This window comes from Triturus cristatus, chromosome 11, assembly GCF_964204655.1.
Source record: "Triturus cristatus chromosome 11, aTriCri1.1, whole genome shotgun sequence".
Classification (NCBI taxonomy): Eukaryota; Metazoa; Chordata; class Amphibia; order Caudata; family Salamandridae; genus Triturus; species Triturus cristatus.
In genome coordinates, this window is record NC_140594.1 from 645,030,843 (window position 1) to 645,049,779 (window position 18,937).

The 18,937-nt window shown below is 52.2% G+C and overlaps 1 protein-coding gene across 4 annotated transcripts in view; it reads left to right on the plus strand.

The window, feature by feature from the left end:
- The window catches only part of PPP1R7 (protein phosphatase 1 regulatory subunit 7), a 565,298-nt gene that overhangs the window by 287,845 nt on the left and 258,516 nt on the right, over window positions 1–18,937 (plus strand). The gene's annotated exons all lie outside the window — the stretch shown is intronic.

Genomic DNA, 18,937 nt, shown 5'->3' on the forward strand with positions numbered 1-18,937 from the left:
GGAAAGGAGCAGCTTGCCGGTTTATCAAGGTAGTTTGAAATTGTAGTCCCGCCCCATTGGGCGCATGCTTGCTAGGCATGCTGGATGATGTAGTTCTTGGCGAATTGTTGTCCATAGTGGATGTCGCTGAACCTTTGCCTCCTCAATTAAAATCCCGTTAGGTCGCTTGCAGGGAAGGATCCTCGCTCGCTACTTCAGTGACGCCGCTCCAAGCAGGTACGTTGTTCCGTTTTAATGGTGCTATCAGCACCCGGACCTGTTTCTCAACAGTGGGGTGTTCCTCGTGGTCAGAGCGGACCACAAAATATTCCAATCGAAACTGCTCCCAGTTGAAGACACCACACACAACGTTCGATTTCACCTTTTATTGCAAGGGAGGCAGCAGCAAGCTCAGATACGTCCTCACAGCACATCATAACGCCATGTTTGCCATACGCGTTTCGGATGTATTTCCTTTTTCATTGGCTGGCGTGTAAAGGGATTTTAATTGAGGAGGCAAAGGTTCAGCGACATCCACTATGGACAACAATTCGCCAAGAACTACATCATCCAGCATGCCTAGCAAGCATGCGCCCAATGGGGCGGGACTACAATTTCAAACTACCTTGATAAACCGGCAAGCTGCTCCTTTCCCCTTTACACGCCAGCCAATGAAAAAGGAAATACATCCGAAACGCGTATGGCAAACATGGCGTTATGATGTGCTGTGAGGACGTATCTGAGCTTGCTGCTGCCTCCCTTGCAATAAAAGGTGAAATCGAACGTTGTGTGTGGTGTCTTCAACTGGGAGCAGTTTCGATTGGAATATTTTGTGGTCCGCTCTGACCACGAGGAACACCCCACTGTTGAGAAACAGGTCCGGGTGCTGATAGCACCATTAAAACGGAACAACGTACCTGCTTGGAGCGGCGTCACTGAAGTAGCGAGCGAGGATCCTTCCCTGCAAGCGACCTAACGGGATTTTAATTGAGGAGGCAAAGGTTCAGCGACATCCACTATGGACAACAATTCGCCAAGAACTACATCATCCAGCATGCCTAGCAAGCATGCGCCCAATGGGGCGGGACTACAATTTCAAACTACCTTGATAAACCGGCAAGCTGCTCCTTTCCCCTTTACACGCCAGCCAATGAAAAAGGAAATACATCCGAAACGCGTATGGCAAACATGGCGTTATGATGTGCTGTGAGGACGTATCTGAGCTTGCTGCTGCCTCCCTTGCAATAAAAGGTGAAATCGAACGTTGTGTGTGGTGTCTTCAACTGGGAGCAGTTTTGATTGGAATATTTTGTGGTCCGCTCTGACCACGAGGAACACCCCACTGTTGAGAAACAGGTCCGGGTGCTGATAGCACCATTAAAACGGAACAACGTACCTGCTTGGAGCGGCGTCACTGAAGTAGCGAGCGAGGATCCTTCCCTGCAAGCGACCTAACGGGATTTTAATTGAGGAGGCAAAGGTTCAGCGACATCCACTATGGACAACAATTCGCCAAGAACTACATCATCCAGCATGCCTAGCAAGCATGCGCCCAATGGGGCGGGACTACAATTTCAAACTACCTTGATAAACCGGCAAGCTGCTCCTTTCCCCTTTACACGCCAGCCAATGAAAAAGGAAATACATCCGAAACGCGTATGGCAAACATGGCGTTATGATGTGCTGTGAGGACGTATCTGAGCTTGCTGCTGCCTCCCTTGCAATAAAAGGTGAAATCGAACGTTGTGTGTGGTGTCTTCAACTGGGAGCAGTTTCGATTGGAATATTTTGTGGTCCGCTCTGACCACGAGGAACACCCCACTGTTGAGAAACAGGTCCGGGTGCTGATAGCACCATTAAAACGGAACAACGTACCTGCTTGGAGCGGCGTCACTGAAGTAGCGAGCGAGGATCCTTCCCTGCAAGCGACCTAACGGGATTTTAATTGAGGAGGCAAAGGTTCAGCGACATCCACTATGGACAACAATTCGCCAAGAACTACATCATCCAGCATGCCTAGCAAGCATGCGCCCAATGGGGCGGGACTACAATTTCAAACTACCTTGATAAACCGGCAAGCTGCTCCTTTCCCCTTTACACGCCAGCCAATGAAAAAGGAAATACATCCGAAACGCGTATGGCAAACATGGCGTTATGATGTGCTGTGAGGACGTATCTGAGCTTGCTGCTGCCTCCCTTGCAATAAAAGGTGAAATCGAACGTTGTGTGTGGTGTCTTCAACTGGGAGCAGTTTCGATTGGAATATATATATATATATATATATATATATATATCCACACGAAGAAAACTCCTCTGGGGATCGTAGCCCGTAGGGGGGTGGCACAACGCCGGTGGAGTAAACCGGTGTAATCTATGATTCGAAAAACGGGATCCCAGTCGTGCTCTCGGATCCTTGTAAGAAATCACCGCAACCAAGGGTCAATCCAAAGGGATTTATTCAATTCATAAACCTTTAACGTGACGCGTTTCACCTGCAAGGGGCTTGATCACACAACAAGACTGACAACATGGGATGGTTTACATATCGTTCAGTAATTGATAACAGTAAAAGAAAGAGGACTGCTTGTGTTTTGTAAGCGCCATTTTACATTGGGAAAAACCGGCATGTGTTTAATATAACGTAAATCTAAACATTCCATGTTCGGGGCGACAGAACAATAACAGGTAATGCAATACTGTCAATGCATGATGTAAGTCTGTCCTGGCAAGGTGCACCTGCATACGCGGGAGCTTGGGTGAAATTCCCTTCTAATGCGATGTGAAATGAGGTATGGGAAATGTAGTCCCTACGTTCCTGCGCTCACCGCGTTATAATGTGTATCATAATTTAGTTGCATTTATGGGTTGTCTGGACCGTGGACATCAATGTTAGACCTCTTGTGCCTCATTGTCATTGTGATCTGTATCGTAAGCGAAAATTACTACCATCGTGGCAAATGTGTTGCCCCAAGAAATAACTTGCATAATGCATTGTGCATCTTAGTTCAGTCGTGCGTGTGTTAATCACGCTGCGCGACAAGACAATATACTGGATGCTGTATTTGAGAGAGCGACTGTCGTAGTACTGCTCAAATAGTGAGCATTCTTATCCCTTGTTAGTGGGATGGTGTAAGTTGCCCTCGTGATGTGCCTGCTCCTTCCCTCTTGCTTGGTAGCACTTGTGAATTGAGAGAATGGCTGCCATGGTATAGCTGACATACTTGTCCCTTATTAGTGGGTATAGGATAGATTGTCCTCGTGATATGCTGGCTCCTTCCCTCCTGTTTGGTTACATATTTGTATGCCCATCGTCTCCAAGTCTTGTTATAGTGGCTTCCCCCATGATACACAACTCAAAACAAAGTGCTCAAATAAACTATGAAAAACATAAAAATATAAAATTTGTTTGAGATCTTATCTGTTCCCTGGGATGCAGCTGAAGAAAGGGTAGGGATCCTCTGTCGCGGTCTCAAGACATGGTCCCTTCCTTTCCGCCTTTAAGGAATAAATACACGTTTAGAGAATCTAATATATGTAGCATAGGCTAAAGTTCTAAGTTCGTCAAATAGAATTTAAGTCAAAGTAGACAAATTTCAAGAAGAAGTCAAAACAGACTCAAGAAAAACTCAAGAAAACCATGAGGTTTCATACACAGAAATAGAGGAGTAAACCCTGTCTGGTTAGTCAGTATGTAGATGGATCGCCATCTCCTCGTCGATGTTGTGGCCTGTTGGGAAGCGAGTTCCCATCCCTAGAATATGTCTGGATTCTCTTTGTCTCGGTTTTAGGGTCCTGTTGCCACCTCTTTTATTGGAAAGAACTTGTTCTATCGCATAATAGGACAATTTGGTATAGTCTGAGTAATGGAAAGACTCAAAATGTCTAGCTATGGGGTCTGTTGATCTCTGTTGGTAATTGCCCTCATATGTTCCAGAACTCTTTTCTTGGCCATGTGGGTGGTGCTACCTACATATTTCATGTTGCAGGGACATTCTAGGACATAGACTACATAGGTGCTGCTGTAAGTCAGGAATTGAGTGATGCTGATCATCTTGTTGGTGCTGCTATTCCAGAATTCCTTTTTCATGTGGCTGCTCCCACAGGCCTTGCAGTGGCCGCATGGGAAGAACCCTTGAAGGTTTATGTTCCTTCTTTCTTCTTCATTGTTAGAGATGTCACTGTGAACTAAAAGATCTTTAAAGTTCCGGCCTCTTCTGTAACAAATCTTAGGTTGGGTAGGGAGAGAGTTACCTATGATCGGGTCCCCTCTGAGTACACTCCAGTTACGTATGACAGTTTTACGTGTCTGGTTAGAGTGTCCATTAAATGTCAGAATCAGACGAGTATCGGTTGATTCTGATTCGTCTGTAATGTTGGACCTGAATTCCGTTGTGAGTGTTGTCTGTCTGTTGACAGTTTTCACTCTTTCGGTTGCTTTTTTGAGCACCCAGAGGGGGTAGCCCCTTTGTCTGAATCTCTCTAACATGATGGTTTGCTCTGTGAGAAAACTATCCTCTGTGCTGCAATTTCTTTTGGCTCTAAGCAGTTCCCCGTAAGGGATGCTCCATTTCAATGTATTTGGATGGCTGCTCAGCGCGTGTAGCAAAGTGTTGCCTGCTGTGGATTTGCGGAAGAGAGTGGTAGTTACTTCATTATTCACAATTGCTACCACTGTGTCAAGATATTCTACCTTTTGGTTGCTGATATTGCAGGTAAGTATTATGTTTTTAGTGTTATCATTGAGTTTGTGCATGGGGGCGTGGCTTGGAGCCGCGGATGGCGGCCGCTTAGATCGCGAGCTCCGCACCGCAGCCCGTTTGTATCCTGACTAAACGCTGCCCGGGGACCCCCGTGCGACTCAGCTGGTGGCGGAGGGGGCTGGGCCCCATCAGTGCTGTTCCGGGGACCCGAGGCGCCCGATGTACGGCGATCGGCCGCGGGCGAATCTGGCCGGGTCGCTCAGCGGCGAAGGCGCCTAAGATGGCGGACCGGTAACGAGGCGGAGACCCGGAGCTGCCCGGGGCAGATGGGCGCTGGAGCTCTGCACAGGAGGTCGAAGGGCGGCGGATCGGAGCCCCGGGGGGCCAGAGCCTGAGACCTGACCCCCGGACGACGGGGGGTGTTGTGCCCCTCTGCCCCGTGCCCGACTCGTAACGAGGCCTTGGGGGAGGAGCTGAGCCCGAGGAAGGTAGTGAGGGACCGCGCCTGCGGGACGCCTGGAGGCCCATTCTGGGGAACTGGCCCCTGACGGCGCCTGGAGCCCTGACGTCGTCCTGGTCTACGAGGACCTGCGACCCGCCGGGGACTGCCCACTGCGCACCGGAGGGGATTGGGGGGCCCCGTGTGGCCCTGAGGCCAGAGACCTTTCGGAGCCCTGCTGGAGGCGACTGAGGACAGGTTCGACGCGCTGCTGTGGCCACCGGAGGTGCAGGGTGCGCTTCCCCGGGACCCGGGTCCCGCGACTGATGGCGCCTGGCCTGCGCTGAGCTGGGGGACCGGGGGAGTCCTTGTCAACGGGCGGACCTGCGGTGGGAGCCGCAGTGAGGAGGCGGCGCAGTGAGGCAAAGCCGGATGGTCTGGTGCCTGTGACGGGACCCCAGCAGGCGGGAGTGGACGTGGTTTGCAGGACGCCCTGCAGGAGCGGGGACGGCTGCCGGGCCGGGTGCAGCCGGCGGATCGGATAGCTTTGCGGTGGGCCCGACGAGGACAGGAGCCTAGGCGGAGATGATATTTGGGGCCTGCACCTCACCCCTGCAGTACGGAGCTGTCTGAGAGGTGACTGGGGGCCCACACGTGGAATCGCGCTCCCTGGTGAGGCACGGGGCGCCGACGCACGAGGGCGGGGGGACCCCCTCGAGGACTGAGCTGCGGAGGGAGAAGATACCCCGCTGATCTGCCCTGCGTTGCCTGCTGCCCATTGGGGCTGGAGAGGTGGGGACGAATTGGGCCGTGGTGGCTTACGGGCCCGCGGAGAGTCGTGCGGGAGCGGTGGCGGAGGAGAACTGTGAAAATTCGCTGTCGTCGGCGGCCCCTCCCGGTGACAGCTTCTGCTGGCTCTACAGCTCCATAGAAGTGGGAGACCTCCCTTCGTGGATACGCAGTATGGGGAAGCCCAGAGGGAAGAAGGAGGGTGCACAGCAGCAGTCGGACAGTGAGATCTCAGGTCAAGGCGAGCCGGAGGACCACGGCCAGCTTCGCGACCCCGCCTGCAACTCCAACTTGATAACATACAAGGGGCAATCGTGGACACCAAAACAACGCTACAGCAGGACATAGCGCAGGTGGCGACGGGCCTCGGGCTCCTGAGGGCGGACCATGGCAAGCTGGTGGACAGAGTCTCGGAGGTGGAAAAGACGCTCCAGGTAGTGAGTCCACTGCAATCCGCTCTTCAGGCAACTGTCGGATGTCCTGGTCCGCGTTGGGGCGCTAGAGAAGAGAGCGGAGGAGGCGGAAGGACGCAACCGCCGGAACAATGTCCGCGTCGTGGGGCTCCCAGAGAAAACGGAGGGAGATGATATGGTGACATACCTAGGAGATTGGTTCCAGAGGGTGGTGGCTCCGGAGGGCCTGTCGTCCTTTTACTCGCTGGAGAGAGCGCACAGGGTGCCTGTTAGACCTCCTCAGCAGGGCCGACCCCCTCCCCCGCCCGGTGGTGGTGAGGTTATTACATTACAGGGACCGAGACCTTCTACTTCAGAGGGCACGCACGCATGGACCCTTCCAAGTGGGGAACAGCAAGGTCACTCTGTTCCCGGACTATACCTATGAAACCCAGCGGCGCCGCTCCACCTTCCTCGCAGTTAAAAGAGGATTACGAGAGGAGGGCCTGCAGTACGCGCTGCTGTTCCCGGCCAAGCTGCGCGTCATTGTGGATGGATCCTCGCACTTTTTTGAGACGCCCGATGACGCCTGGGCATGGTTGGAACTATACAGAGCAGGAAAGGATGGTACGGGGAGCTCTGCACGGACCCCGGCGGGGGCCCTACAGCAAAGGAGATCGCGGAGGCCCCGACGCAGCCGAGGGAGCGCGAGGGGTCCGCTTTCGCGGGAGGCGGAGGCAGAACGGAAGGATGCGCTGGATGCGGCAATGGCGCTGATGGGATCCGGGGCCACCGCACTCCAGGGCGGACGGACTCGGATACAGGCAGGGATGGCTCTGCTGATGAGGGCTCGGAGTCAGACAGTGTACACCTGCCAGCGGTTACACCGGCCACGGCGGACGGCATGCTGGATGAGGCCTAGGCCCGCTGCGGGACTTTGGGCTTCTTGTGGGCTTTCCTGGCCTCGCTGGTCTCTCCGCTACAGGTTTGACATGGGAGAGAGTGTGAGGGGTGGCGGAGAGTGGGAGGGAGCGGCTGCCCGTGATGTCACAATGGGCCGGGGAAGCCGGCCGGACTGCGAGACTGGACATGGCACGAGCTCCTGGGTGTGGCCGGTTGAGATGGGTGAATGCTGCGCGGGGTGGAGAGGGGGGAGACGCACGGAAAGACAGTGGAAACCACGGAGCGTGGGGGGCGACCCTGGGCGTGCTAGGCTGTTAGGGGCTCGGCGGGACACGGCGATTTGGAGGACTTAAGGCGGCTGCCCGCTGGTAACAGATTCCCCCCCCCTCGTTGCCCATAAGGCATGCCCACAGTGTCTGCTGTCGGGTTTCACAATTGTTTCACTGGTACTATGGTTTGGATGGGAGCTAGGTTGGTGTTACTAGGTCCTGTTCTTGGGAGGGTGGGGGGGTTGGGCTTGTTGGGGACTTGTTGGGGAGGGATCCTCACTGACGGCATAGCGGTGGAGAGATTTCGATTCAGAAGGATGCTATGGGAGAATGGTTGATTTAAGAAATTTGAGATGTATAACCTGGAATGTGAGGGGGCTTCATACTATGATGCGACGGCATAAAGTCCATGCTTATCTAATCCGCAGGGGAATCCACATAGCACTACTCCAAGAAACGCACCTGACAAAGGCAGAGGCGTTGGCGCTGCAGCGTAGATGGAGAGGGCAGGTTTTCCACACCACATATTCTGCGTTTGCTAGGGGGGAGTTGATCTGGGTTAGAGCGGGTGTCCCGTTTCAGGTCACTAGGCAAGCGGTTGATCCTGAGGGCAGATACGTGGCTGTTGAGGGGAAGCTCAGGGGGAGGGATATTGCCTTTTGCAGTGTATACGCGCCCAATGTTGACCAATTGGGCTTTCTGGCGAAGCTGTCCGGTGCTTTGGCTTCCTACCTAGCGAGCCCACTGGTGATGGGGGGAGATTTTAACTCTGTTATGGATGTCTCTCTTGATAGGTCTCATCCGCCCCTGGACGACTCACCGGTGCATCGCTTGACCAAAGGTAGGCTCGACTGGCAGGTGCGCTGGGGCCTGATAGACGCTTGGAGAGCGCAGCACCTGAGAGACCGAGACTACTTGTATTTTTCTAGCATGCACGAACTACCTGTACGCCTAGATGCGATATTGTGTTCTCCGACAGTAATGCCCACTATAGCACGCACTGAATATCTAACCAGAACACTCTCCGATCATAATCCCCTCCTTATCAACATGGATTGGATGGTTGAGGTCTCGTGTGTTCCTACTTGGAAACTGAGACCAGAGGCGCTGGACGACCCACTGTTCCAGGCAGCGCTGGAAGAGGGCATCACGCAGTACTTGGCGGAAAACGCGAACACAGCTGACACAAGGGCGACAGAATGGGACGCCTTTAAAGTTGTAATCAGGGGGCTCTGCATATGGAAACATGTGGGCATACGGAAGACGCTTTTAGACGACTTGGCCAAGGCGGACTCCGCTTTGCGGCAGGCCGAAAAGGAGAGGCCCGGCCATCCTGAACTACAGGAAAGGGTTGCCGTAGCTAAGGAGGCGGTGGCGGTTGAGGTGGAACGTTTGCGCTGCTTTGATCATAGACGATACATGATGAGGGCCCACGCGGAGGGAGATAAAGCGGGGACACTATTGGCTTGGTTAGCCAACCCAACCAGACGGACTTCCCCTATCCTGGCTTTGGAGAGAGCGGAGGGGGAGGTGGTTTACACCCAAACTGAAATCATGCAGTGTTTTAAGCGCTATTATGAGACGCTCAATAAGAGCAGACTCGAGGATGGGGACCCTGCCGGTGACACTTTCTTGGCTGAGGTTGCGCTGCCGGGACTGGACCGGGAGCAGGCTTTGGACTTGGGTAAGGACGTAGAACCGGGTGAAATACGAGCTGCCATCAAACGCATGGCCCGCAACAAGACACCGGGGCTAGACGGATTGCCCATAGAATTCTATGGGAAATACACTGACTTGCTGGTTCCGAGGCTCCAGGAGGTCTATAGGGAGGCCAGAACACTAGGACGGCTAACCCAATCGATGCGCGAAGCGCTGGTGATCCCGTTATTGAAGCCGGGTAGGGGAAGTGAGAATGTGCCCTCATATAGGCCTTTGTCGATGTTATCCACCGACTATAAAATATTGAGTAGTGTACTGGCGGCCCGATTACTACAATATATGCCCACCCTGGTCCATGAGGACCAAACTGGTTTCATACCACAGCGCAACACGACTGCGAACATCCGGAGACTGGTGCGGTTGCTGGACGATGGTCACCCAGAAGCCCCGCAGCCTATGGTACTCTCGGTGGATCTCGAGAAGGCTTTTGATAGCCTAGAATGGGGATATTTGTATAAGGTATTGCGAAGGTTTGGATTAGGGGAGGGCTACCTCCAATGGACAAAAGTATTATATACTTCGGCAGTGGCTAGAGTACGAGCGGGGTCCTTGGTCTCACAGAGATATCTAGTTGAGCGCGGACGAGGCAGGGTTGCCCGCTCTCCCCGCTACTGTTTGCCTTGGCGGTGGAGCCCCTTGCGGCTAAGTTTCGGACGGGCCGATACTACGGGGGCTTAGATGGCAGAGACGGGCGACAGCATATCTCGCTTTATGCGGACGACCTTTTGTTATTCCTCGAAGACGCTGGTGGAGCATTGACGGGGGCGGAGAGCTTACTATCGGAGTTTGGGGACGTATCAGGTCTACGAGTTAACTGGGCTAAGACGTGCCTGTTCCCGGTGCGACAGGGGTAGACTAGGCCGGAGGTGGCTCGAGCGGTCCGCTGGGAACCCACCTGCCTGAACTACCTAGGGGTACATATTTATCATACGATGGCAGATATACTGGAGGGGAATGTGGGCCGCAGCGTACGGGCCTTGAAGGGGAGTATGGCCTTTTGGGCCACCCTCCCGTTATCGGTGACTGGCCGCATCTCCCTTCTGAAAATGGTGGCACTCCCTCGCTTATTATACTATTTTAGGACGCTTCCGGTGTGGATACCCAACTCCACTTTCCGGTTGCTGAAATCGATGGTGGTGTCTTTTCTGTGGGGTACGGGCAGGCGTAGAGTGGCGCATGCAACGCTTATACGGCCCAAGAGTGAAGGAGGGCTGGCGGTCCCCGATTTTGAGCTATATTACTTAGCGGCGCAATTGCAGATCTTCACCCAAAATGTGGCGCGGGTGTTCCGTGGTCCAGAGGCCGGACGAGAGGGGGGAACGCCACGCCACGTCCTTTCCTACATCACCCTGCAGCAGAGGCTGGACGCCCGGGACCTCCTCACGGAGGAGTTAACCTTTAGGCTCTGCTGGAATCGCTCCCAGAGACGTGCGGGGGTGGTACATCCGTACGCGCCGGAGATGCCACTGGGGATGCTGACTGCGTTACCACACGGTGGAGACTGGTCGCAATTACAACTTTGGGAAGAAGCGGGACTACAGGTTTATGAAAACGGGGTTTTGCTGCCCTACCAGACTCTCTAAGAGCGGTTTGAATTGCCTAGGGGAGGCTTCCTGCTGCATGCAGCGATTACCAGAGCGATGCAGGCACATTGGAGGGAGGGGCTGATGGAGCCTAAGACGTCGATGGCCTGCCAGTATGCTATGATGGCAGCAGGAACTGTTAAGGCGGTCACGTGCCTATATTCTAGAATGCTCCTTGAAAACCTACAGCCGCTAGCTGACCTTCGGGGGAAATGGGAGGGTGACCTAGGCAGAGCTATCCCTGAGACGACCTGGGCACAGTTAGTGAGACGGGCTTGGAAGAGCACGTGAAACGCAAGATTCCAACTGGTGCACTTCTACATACTCCACAGAGCATACCTGACGCCGGGAAAAATCCAGAAATATTTAAAAGTTGAGGAGGCGGCATGTCCCAGATGCCTGAGAACGGGGGTGGAACTGGATCATATGCTGTGGTCTTGCCCAGTGCTGGGGCCCTACTGGATAGAGGTGGGAGATACCCTGAATGAGGTAACAGAGAGGGGACTGGAGTTTGATATGGCCGCTAGTATACTGCACTGGTTCCCGCACACGCCCAAAACTAAAATCACGAGCAAATTCGTAGACATGGGCCTTATATTAGCGAAACGAGAAATTACGAAGCGGTGGAAGGCAACAGTGGGGCCCACTAGCAAGCGGTGGAAGGGGGAGCTTATTAAATGGGCCACCAGCGAGGGTGCGCTGCGGTATCAATGGGCTCATAGACGCAGCGATGAAAAGGCGCTAGAGGCAGCAGCTGCGTGGAAGGCGCTAGTGCAGGCGCTGCGAGATTATGAACCTGGCGCGGAGGGAGATGACCGCCCCGGGGCTGAGGGAGTGCCCCCGGAGCAAACTGGGCACATCACATAACTTGACACATTGGTATTCCTTGGGCTGTACGACATTAGAGGGCAGGGATTGTCGCATGCGTTGGTGAGGAGGATTGAGGGAGGGGGAGGGAATCTAGAAGTGTTTTGCTTAGGGGTTAAGGGTAGAGTTTTGTTATGTAGATAATTGGTTTTATGCGTTGTATAGTCCGGGAGGGAATTCTACGAACCTGTCTTAGGTGTTGTATAATTGGGAGGGAGGCGTGCGCTTATTTTGCAGAAAGTATGGTGAAACAAATTGTGTAAGGTTTTCTATGTGGATGTGCAAAAACCAACAAACTATGTTTAAAAAAAAAAAAAAAAATCATTGAGTTTGTGCACAAAGTTTTGTACTTCCTGTTTGTCGCCTTTCCAGACGACAAACAGGTCGTCGATGTAACGCAGCCAAAGTTTAACCTTGGCGAATTCGTTCTGTAGATTGGCCTCCTTTCTAATGTCCTCTTCCCATGCACCCATAAAAAGATTGGCAAAACTCGGTGCGAAGCTGGTTCCCATCGCGGTACCCAGTGATTGTTTAAAGATCTCGTTATCAAACATAAAGAAATTATTTGTTAAACAGTATCTTATGATATCCAATATCATAGACGTGTGTTCCCAGTGTCTTAACTGTCTGCGTTTGAGGAATCTAGTACATGCTTCTAGACCCTGATCATGATCAATCAAGGTATATAGGGAAGTTACATCCATAGTCACTAGTAAGAAATCATTCTCCCAGTGCAGATTGTGAATCTTCCCTAAAAAGTCTTTTGTGTCCCTAACAAATGAGGGTAAGGTAGTAACAAACTCCTTCAAAAAATGGTCAGCATATCTCGAAAGGTTTTCCAATGCACAACCTCTTGACGAGATAATGGGTCTGCCTGGGGGGTTGGATTTGTCTTTATGTATCTTCGGGAGAAGATACATAATGGGAAGAATAGGGTAATCTTTCTTGAGATAACAATATTCTTCCCATTCGATCAAGCCTTTATCTTTCCACTCTGTAAGTTTTTCCCAAATTTCTGTGATACTGTTGTTGTATTCTTGTCTGTTCGTTTTAGTATACGTTGTGGTGTCATTTAATTGCCGTGTTGCTTCGGCTACATACATTTCTTTAGGTAGAATGACAATGTTGCCCCCTTTGTCAGAGGGTTGTATTACTATGCTAGTATCTCTGGCTAGCTTCTGCATTGCTTTTTTTTGACAAGAGGTGAGATTATGTTTGAAATTTCTCATTTTCATTGGCCAGTTTTTTTTGTCTGAAATCTAATAACACTTTTCCCACTTGTTCTTGGAATGTATCTATATTGTCGTGCCCCATGTTAGGTAAGAACGTGGAATTGGGTCTGAAACCAGACCTGGAAGAAACGTCGTATCTTATTTCCATTTCCTCTAGCATTTGTTGTGCCTCATTACGAGTACTCGTTCCCTCGTTCTCGTTATGCAAGTCATGTAATGCCACAAGAGTGTCTATGTCTCCTATTGTCAATTCATCCTTTGGCACCTGTCTGTTCTCATGATTGTACTCTCTGTGTCGTGTAGGTTTTAATTTGTGCCATTTCTTCAATTTTAATTTTCGACAGAATTTAAAAACATCGATTTTATCATTTACATAGTTCATGGGTGTTGCAGGGCAGAAAGAAAGTCCTAAGCAGAGTGTCCGTTTGTCTTTGTCACTGATGTATCTTGTAGACAGATTAATGATAGTTTGATTTACCATGTTGTCATCCATTATGTATTTACTTTGGAGCGTGTTTGCTTTCTTCCCATGTGCTCCATGCCATTCTCTTTTCTTTCTCCTCTGTTGGACCCTCTTCCGCCTCTTCCTCTTGATCCTCTTGCTCTTCCTCTTCCCCGTCCTCTCCTCGCTGGGGCCTCTTCCCTTGGATGTTCCTGAGACGTTGCTTTGGATGTTACCCGGCTCCGTCTCATGAGCCGGTATTCGTCTAAAAAAGTCTTTGGCCGTGTCATGGCCTCTTCTTCAGATATTGATCCTTCTGACGTGTGTGTTGCTTCTGATCCCTCTGTGTTAGTATCACTCAGAAGATCAGCTTCCTCTTCTACTCCTGAGCGTGGTGTTGTTTTTGATGGTGCCCTGTTTGTTTCTCCTTCATAGAGATAATCGTACTTTCTACTATGTGTCAGGATCCTGCCTGACTCATAGTCCCCACAGTCTCGATGAAGTTTGCGTTGCTTTCTAGTCTTTATGTCCTCTTCTACTATTTTTAGCCGTTTTTTCATTTCTTCCAAAAATTTCAGAATGGTTTCTTGGTCAGGGTGAGAATTGAGTTCTTCTTTGATCAGTCCGATCTCCTTCTTGATGTTGTCCCTGTCTGACCAGGCATATTTAACTAGAATTTTTAGCATGTTTTTTGAGCTGTTCGCTGAATTTGCTGACCATTCCTCTAACATTTTTGGGTCTGGTGAGTCATAGGATGGAGTAATGTAAATCCTCAGTCCGCGAGGCACCATTTCTTTGTCTAAATAATCCTGAAGTGATGTCGCTTCCCACCACTTGGCCATCTCTTGTTTGTGCAGCTTCTCGTATTTTCTGAGTTTGTCCAGAATTGAAGATTTGTTTCGTGTAATAGTAGTGGACAGGTTACGTCCTGTTTTGCAGCGTGAATCTTTCTGGATTCACTATGCTGTGCATTATTCCGCGATCTTGTGGTTGGGTCCGGATTCGTAGTCTTTTCTTTGGTTTATTTTTTTATTTTTTGTAGCCCAGGTGGGCGTCGACGACCACCATTTGGTGCACCTCCCGTGACGTCGTCGTGCTTCCTGCGGAAGTCCCACCTTTGGGGCGCCATCTTCAGATTCTTTTTTCCGCCGTTGGGTCTGGATCGTCATCGGGAAGCTCCAGAATTACACTCGAAGGAAGAAGAAAGGAAAGCGAGTTTCGTCGATAAATACTAGAGGATATCACAGGAAAGGAAGAGATTTCATCAGGAGCGCGAAGAAAGGAGGTTCAGCGCCCTTTTTCTTCGACGACCTTGGAGAATGCGCACTCAGAGGCCCTGAGCGCAATGGACAAGACGCCATTCAAGTTCTGCCCAAACTGCCACCACAAGTTCGCGCAGAAGGACCAGCATCCCGTCTGCAACCTCTGCCTACCGGTCGAACACCAGAGTAAGGACTGCAACGCCTGCTCAGCCTTCGCGCCGAAGACGCTCAGGGTGAGAGATCGGCAGAGAAGAGCCAACGCCAGCATGGATGGCAAGGGTAAGGCCCCGTCGCTCTACGATCTGGGCCTCTCCACGGACGACGAGGACAACGTCGCCGAGACAGCCGAAAACTTCACGGTCGTAGAGACCGACAAGAAAAAAGAAGACGAGGTAAGAGAATCGTCGAGCGCAAAACAGAAAGTACCTCGAACACGAGGGTGACTCGAGAAAATCAGAGTCTAAGTCCACGAAGGGAGCCCCGGCGCCGAAAACTTCGACGACCAAAGGGGGAACCATGGACAAGAGGCCGAGCGGATCCTTAGAAAAGGACTCCCTGGTGCCGAAAGACGCCGAAAAGCAAGGGTCGTCGAAGACAACCCAGGAAACGGGCCGATCGACGCTGAAAGAACGGTCGACGTCGACGCAAGTTTCATCGAAAAGACCCGCGGTCGACGCCAAAAGCATCTCGGAGATGGAGAAAAAGAAGAGGCGGCTCGAGGCCGAAATGGAGAACATCCTTCAAAGGAAGAAGGAGTTCGACGCCAAGATGAAGGAATTCAAGATTCCAACGGTTTCATCGACGGACGTCGTCGAGGTCGAGGACGAATTCGACACCGAAGGACTAACAAGGGATCTCGAAGAGGAAGAAGAGCCCTATTATGATGGTGAAGCCGAGGAAGAAGACCAACAGTCGTTCTACGACTCGGCGCCATCTACCAGCCACGACATCGAATGGCAGGATCTCGACACCGAAAACCCGGAGGAGCCCGTGGACACGTACCCTTCGAGGCCTTCGCCACCCGACGACATCGGGGTGTACAATATGGTGGTCAGGAGCGCAGCAACAGCCTTCGGCGTCAAACTCGACGAGGAGAAGCCGAAAGCCGATTTTCTCCTCGAGACCCTGCTCCCCATCCAGACAAGGAGCCAGTTCCTCCCCATGCTACAAAGTGTGATGAATCAGGGGAGAGAAGCCTTCAAGGAACCAGCGACCTGCCGGTCGATCACGCCCAGGACAGAGAAGAAATATAAGCACTCCTCCCTGGACCCCCCTTACATCAAGGGTAGCGTGACCGCCGACTCCATCATAGCTTCCACGGCCAGGAGAAGGGCCAACGTACCAGCAACTTCGGGCCCACCACCTGATAAGGAGAGCAGGAGGATAGACCTCACAGGAAGAAAGGTCGAGAGGAACGCCGCAATGCACTGGCGCATGGCGAATTCCAATGCACTCCTCAATAGACACCAGTACCAGCACTGGGACGAGATGGGGGAGCTAGTAAAGCACCTCCCCGAAGAATACCGCCAGAGAGCCTCACACCTGATAGACGAAGGCAAGAACATCGCCAACTCGTGTATAAAGACGGCGTTGGACGGGGCAGAGACTTCAGCAAGACTCATGGCCATAGGGGTCACCGAGAGAAGGCATGCATGGCTAAGAATCTCGGGATTCAAACCGGAGGTGCAGAACAACATCCTTGGCACCCCCTTCAACGGAGAGACACTGTTCGGAGCAACAGTGGACGAGAAGCTCACCCAGCTGAAAAAAGAAAACGAAACGGCGAGGTCCATGGGGGCCCTACAGCTGAGGGGAATGAGGCGAGGCAATCCCTCGAGGAGACCCTACGGTAGGGGAGGAAGCCAGCAGGGGCCGTCGCACCAGACGTTCCAGCAGGGTGAAAGTCACGGACAAGGTCAGCAGAAGCAAAACTGGCAGTACCAACCTCGGGGCCAGTCCTTTTGCGGGAGAGGGAACGGACGTGGCCAAAGGAGGAGAGGGGGCGAACAGCCCTCATCAAAGTGACTCAGCACGCAAGAGGACGCCTACCCTCGTCATGCCCCCAAGGGTGAGGCGCAAAAAAGTAACATCAGGGGGAAAAGAATATTCAAAAGCCTACGAGCATACAACACCAGTAGGCGGAAGACTGAGGTTCTACCTTCAGGAGTGGCGGCGTATAACCACAGACAAGTGGATACGGAACATCATGCAGTACGGATACTGCGTAGAGTTGGAGAAAAGACCTCCAAACAGGAAACCAAAGGGAAGACAGAGATCGGCCCAAGAACTGGCACTACTCAGAGAAGAAACATGGAAACTTCTAGAAAAGAGAGCCATAGAGGCAGTGCCGTTCAGAGAACGCAACAAAGGGGTCTACTCAAACTACTTCGTGGTCCCGAAAGTAGACGGAAACCTCAGACCCATCCTGGACCTGCGTTACCTAAACAAGTTCATCAGAACGCAGAAGTTCAAAATGACTTCGCTGCAGGAGGTACTGCCCCAAATAAGAGACGGAGACTTCATGGTCACCGTGGACCTCAAGGATGCCTACCTTCACATCCCAATAAACAGAAGACACAAGGGCCTTCTAAGATTCAACATCGAACAGGAACACTACCAGTTCACAACCCTGGCCTTCGGATTAAAATCGGCACCAAGGGTCTTTACAAAATGCCTGTCGGCGGTCGCGGCCCACCTACGAAGACGGGGAATCCATGTCTACCCCTAATTAGACGACTGGCTGGTCAAGGCAAACTCACGTGAGAAGTGCGAGAGGCACGCAAAACGCGTAACAGACACCCTCACGAATCTGGGGTTCTCGATCCACTGGGGCAAGTCATCGCTGGAACCGGAACAGGTGAAGATTTTCCTGGGGGCGAAAATCAACTCCCTCAACAGTACAGTAGTGCCCAGCGACAGGAGGACAGATGCACTACTGAGGGAGACGCGGCTCTACCAGAAGGGGCGAGCTCTGACAGTGAGGGCTGTGAACAAGATGATGGGGATGATGGCGTCGTGTATCCAGCTGGTGCCGAATGTACGCCTGCACATGAGACCATTCCAGGAATGGCTACAACAGCAATGGTCACAAGCAAACGGAAGTTGGGAGGATCTAGTGGTTGTTACGCACGCAGTGCAGGAGGAGATAACTTGGTGGAACAGAAACAACATGACAGCAGGGAGAAGCCTGACACCACCAATCCCAACAGTGACCATTACCACGGACGCATCGCAAAAGGGATGGGGAGCGCACATGGACAACCTCAGAGTGAGGGGTCTGTGGGCTCCAGCAGATGCGGTTCGCCATATCAACTACCTCGAGTTGAAAACAATCCTGCTAGCCCTGAAGGCATTCCAGAGGCACCTGTACAACCAGAGGGTGTTGGTTCAAACAGACAACACCACGGCAATGTTCTACATCAACAAACAAGGGGGGACACAGTCGTTCCCTCTCTCCTCTCTAGCTCAGGAGATTTGGAGATGGGCCATAGCTCTCAGGATAGATCTACTGGCAATTCACCTACCGGGGAAGGACAATGTGGAGGCAGACTGGCTAAGCAGGCAGACCTCGGCATCGCACGAGTGGGAGCTCAATGGCCAGGAAACGGAAAAACTCTTCCGGAGATGGGGAACTCCCACAATAGACCTATTTGCAACACGCCACAATGCAAAATGCCAAAGCTTCGCGTCCAGACAACCAGATCAGCAATCCCAGGGAAATGCCCTATGGATAAGCTGGTCGAGGACATTTGCCTACGCCTTTCCACCGATACCCCTGTTGCACAGAGTGCTCGACAAGTGCAGAACCAGCAACATGACTCTGATCCTAGTGGCTCCGCAGTGGGCGAGGCAGACATGGTTCTCACTAATTCAAGAAATGGCACAAGGCAATCCATACAGGTTCGAGAGGAGGAAGGACCTGCTCTCAATGCAAAACGGAGAGGTCCTGCACCCAGAGCCAGAGACCCTCAACCTGGCGGCATGGCTCCTGAAGACCTAGAGTTCGCACACCTAAGATTGCCTCCGAGCACTATGCGAGTGCTACGGGAGGCAAGGAAACAAACTACACGAAAATGCTACAGCGCAAAATGGAAGAGATTCACTGTGTGGTGCAGGAAAAAGGGCCTGCAAAGCAGAATGACAAGAGACTCAACAGTACTGAGGTACCTCACACACCTTCTAAAGAGTAATCTCTGCTCGAGCTCCCTAAGGGTACACCTAGTGGCAATCGTGGCCTACACCAGAGGTGAAAAGGGTGGACGTTTCTTCACCTCGCAGGTGGTGAAGAGATTCATGGAAGGAGCCAAAAGGATGGCCCCCCGAAAAGGTTGCCGCCGCTGGCATGGAATCTGAACGTGGTG